Source organism: Oryx dammah, unplaced genomic scaffold, assembly GCF_014754425.2.
Source record: "Oryx dammah isolate SB20612 unplaced genomic scaffold, SCBI_Odam_1.1 HiC_scaffold_18, whole genome shotgun sequence".
NCBI classification, from domain to species: domain Eukaryota; kingdom Metazoa; phylum Chordata; class Mammalia; order Artiodactyla; family Bovidae; genus Oryx; species Oryx dammah.
This window is the reverse complement of record NW_024070202.1, coordinates 56,123,699-56,128,270: the sequence shown is the minus strand read 5'-3', so window position 1 is coordinate 56,128,270 and position 4,572 is coordinate 56,123,699.

The window sequence follows — 4,572 nt, the reverse complement described above, 5'->3', positions numbered from 1 at the left end:
TGAGCATTACTTTACTAGCGTGTGAGATGAGTGCAATTGCGCAGTAGTTTGAGCATTCTTTGTCATTGCCTTTCTTTGGGATTGGAATGAACACTGACCTTTTCCAGTCCTGTGGCCACTGCTGAGTTTTCCAAATTTGCTGGCATATTGAGTGCAGCGCTTTCACAGCATCCTCATTTAGGATTTGAAATAGCTCAACTGGAATTCCATCACCTCTACTAGCTTTGTTCGTAGTGATGCTCCCTAAGGCCCACTTGACTTCACATTCCAGGATGTCTTGCTCTTAGGTGAGTGATCACACCATTGTGATTATCTGGGTTGTGAAGATCTTTTTTGTTTAGTTCTTCTGTGTATTCTTGCCACCTCTTCTTAATAGCTTCTGCTTCTGTTAGGTCCATACCTTTATTGAGCCCATCTTTGAGTGAAATGTCCCCTTGGTCTCTAATTTTCTTGATGAGATCTCTAGTCTTTCCCATTCTACTGTTTTCTTCTATTTCTTTGCACTGATCACTGAGGAAGGCTTTCTTATCTCTCCTTAATATTCTTTAGAACTCTGCATTCACATGAGTATATCTTTCCTTTTCTCCTTTGCCTTTTGCTTCTCTTCTTTTCACAGCCATTTGTAGGGCCTCCTCAGGCAGCCATTTTGCCTTTTTGCATTTCTTTTTCTTGGGGATGGTCTTCATCCCTGTCTCCTATACAGTGTCACGAATCTCCATCCATAGTTCATCAGGCCCTCTGTCTATCAGATCTAGTCCCTATAACAACACTTAATAAGTGTTAAAAGTTGTCTCCAGGGCTTTATGTGCAATTCATCCTCAGAAAAGGAGCTGAGCCAGAGGCACACAAACAGAAGAGAGACATAGAGGAAAAGGTCATATGAAGAAGAAGGCAGACACTGGGCAGTAGTCATGAGTCAGGACAAAAAATACTGAGGATTTAACAGCTACTAGAACTAGAGGAGAGTCATGGACCAGATTCTCCCTCAGAAACTCCAGAATGAACCCATCCTCCCATTCCCTTTATTTCAGACTCTGGCCTCCAGAACTGTAAGAGAATAAATTTCTGTCGTTTTGAGCCACCAAGTTTATGGGACTTTGTTACCAAGATTGTCACTGTGGTAGTTAAACAGTCATATTAAGAAGGGATAAGGTCGCTAATTTATTTCTGGTGTCCTTAATTATTTTGATGGTATAGCACTACTATTTGCAAATCATTTATCAAGCATTTTTAAATTCTAGTTTAAGAATATTAAAGCAGCCCAAGTTGCAAATTCATCTTGACTGAAGTTATGGCCATGTTATTTGTCTTTGTTAATGCTGCAACAGGGGACAGACATATAATGCATGATTTCCCACTTTTAAGTAATATTATTTTAAACTTAAACAACTGAGTAGATGGAGCAGTATTTTTCACAGACTTTGAAGTCTTGAACCTGAGATATTTTTAGGTAGAAAAGCTGAAATGGACAACCTTGATGGATAGTGATGCTATTTTCTACATTAAAATTTCTTTTTAGCTTTTTAATCTTAAAAAACATGTATGAGAAAATTCTTGTTAAATATAAAAGTATATGGAGAAACAAGTGAAAAACTGGAATTTTCTTTTTATGAGTATGTTCTCTTTATGTATTATGAGTACAGATCCTTGTCTGTTATTGAGTATTTTCTGATACTCTGTCTTCACTCTCCCCTTTTAAAAACTATACATTATACCATATAGAGGTTTGTTTTGGTGTTGTCCAACTTATTAGATTTTTTTTCTTGATAGTTTATGCATTTTGTGTCTGTCTTAGAAAGATTTAGACACATTTGTGTCTGTCTTACCAAGATTTTGAAATTTTCTCATTTAAAAAAAATCCTTTTGTGCTTAGATATTTAATTTTATGTTTGATAGGGAGAAGAGATTGAATTCTCCCCACTCTAAGGTAGATCCAGTTGTCATATTATGCTTAGAAAAGTTCTTCATTTCCACACAGATATTAAACATCAGCTTCATCAAGTATTCCGTTGTGGAAATGGAATACCGTGGAGCATCCGAAGGGCAATTTCTGGGCTCTTTAGTTTGTTTCACTGATCTGTGTTTGTATATTTCAGTGCCAATTCAATATTCTTTATTATTAGGGCTCCGAAGTATATTTAAATAAATGTTAGGGAAGTTCATCTCTTATTCTTTTTATTTTCAAACATTTCTGGATATGATTGAGTATTTTTTTCCTTCCAAGTGAACTCTAGAATAAACTTTTTAAGTTACATACACAGCAAAAACTGTTGGGATTTTGAATAAAATTATATTAATTAAGTTAATAATAACTACTTGGGAGAAAACCATTCAAGAACAAGGTGGGCCTCTGTATTTATTCAAATATAATTTTATGTCCTTCAGTTGAGTTTTGTATACTTTATATACTTTTTAAACAGTCTTATAGGTGTCTTCCTATATATTTTATGTTTTTTTGCTATTTAAAGAAATGGTAGCTTTTCTGCTATATTTAAATAATTGATTATTACTAGTATATCACAAATTTATAGATGTTTTTACATCTGCCTGTGTTACTACAACAACATGTTACTAACCCCTCTAAAAAACTGACAGTTTTTCATTTGGTTTCTTCTAGGTAAGCAAACATATTTCCTTATAACTAATGATAGTTTGATCATTTTTCTATTATTTATCTCATTTATTTAATTACCTAATTGCATTGGGCAGGATCTCTGGTACATGGTTGAATAGTTCTAGTAAGAGTAGACATCTGTCCTGTTCATAACATCAAGTGGAATTACTTCCAGTGTGTTCACATCGGGTATAATATTTGTTCTTTGTTTCTGGTAGATATCCTTTATGAATTAGGAAAAGTTCTTACTATTCCTAGCTTGATAACATTTTATTTTGTGTTATTTTTAGTCAGTAAGAGATGTTGAATGTCATCAAACAGTCTTGGGCAGTAAAATTGATAGTTCTTTTCTAGTCTGTTTGTCTTTGAATCACATAGATTTATTAATGTTAAATTATCTTTGCATTTCTGGTATAAACTCTACTTTGTCAGCAAATTAGTCCATGTTTTTATTTGCAAGCAACAAAACCAACTCATGCTAAGTTTTAAGCAGGAGAGCAGTTTGTAGAAAGCAATCAGAGAAGGAATATCTGGGAAGTCAAAAGAATTGGGCTGCATGATCCAGAAGAAAGCCTTACATTATTTCAAAGAACTGGTCCAGTGAAGATACACTGCAGAGCACAATGCTGCAATTTTTATCACTTAAGCTGGTCAACTGATACTTTGGCTCCATCATCTTTGTGCTTGGATATAGCCTCTATTGCCCAACAAATGGATTCTGACCAGTCCCTGCTTCTTCATACCAGTTGCTTTCAACTGAAAGTCTGGAGTTGTGGTACCAGATGACCAAAGCCTGGGTCATGTACCTTTTGCTTTAGCTTTGGGAGAATTTGGGAAATATCATATGTAACATGGGGAGCCTCTTTGATAGGAGATTGGGAATTCCCTAGTTAAAGGACCGGTTGTCAGACACCAAGCAACTCAGAGGAATGACTAATGTCTCTGATAGTTCTGATGTGTTACTTTAAAAACAAACTGCTGGGTTCTGTTAGATAACATTTTATTTAGGATTGTTACATCAGTGTTTTTAAATGAGATAAATTATAGCATTCTATTTTTGAGCCATCCTTATTTTTGATATAAAGTTAGGCTGTTGTTATAGAATGATATGGGAAGATTTTCATGCTTTCTATGCTCTGAAAGAGTTTATATAACATAGTAATTACCTGCCTTTTATAGGTTTAGTAAAACTTATAAAACCATCTGGGATTGGAGCCTATTTTTAGGACAGAAGTTTGAAAATCCTTGCAATTATTTTTACAGTTATTGCTATAGTCACACTTTTTTCTTCTCTCTGTTTCAATTTGATAATCTGTATTTTTAGGAGAAAATAATGTCATCTATATTTTTAAATTAGTTGATATTAGAAAATTTAGTATTTTTTTTTTTATAATATAGACAATCTCCTCTGTATTTGTATTAGATTGGTACAAAAGTAATTACAGTTTTGGACTGTGAATTTTAAATCATTATAATGGGGCTCAAATACATCTTTATTAATCAAAATAGGAACCATTACAATCAACACATTTTTGCCAACAAGAAGTAAGTTTCTTTATTCCTGTAGCATAAAAATCCATGCTTCAGGATTCAACAAACTCTTGGAAAGCATTTTCTGCCTCTTGCTAGTTGTGGCAATGTTTTTACTGCAAAAAGTTGTCGAGATGCTTACAAAAGGGGTGGTTGGTGAGAGGTGAGGTGAATATGGCGGATGAGGTAAAACTAAATAGCTCAATTTGTTCAGCTTTTGAAGCAGTTGTGTGACAAGCAGTTGGGCCTTGTCAGGAAGGAGAATTGGGCCCTTTCTGTTGACCAATGCCAGCTGCAACTGTTGAAGTTTTCTGTGTATCTCATCGATTTGCTGAGCATACTTCTCAGATATAATGATTTTGCCAGGATTCAGAAAGTTATAGTGGGTCTGATGGGCAGTAGACCACCAAACAGTGACCATGCACCTT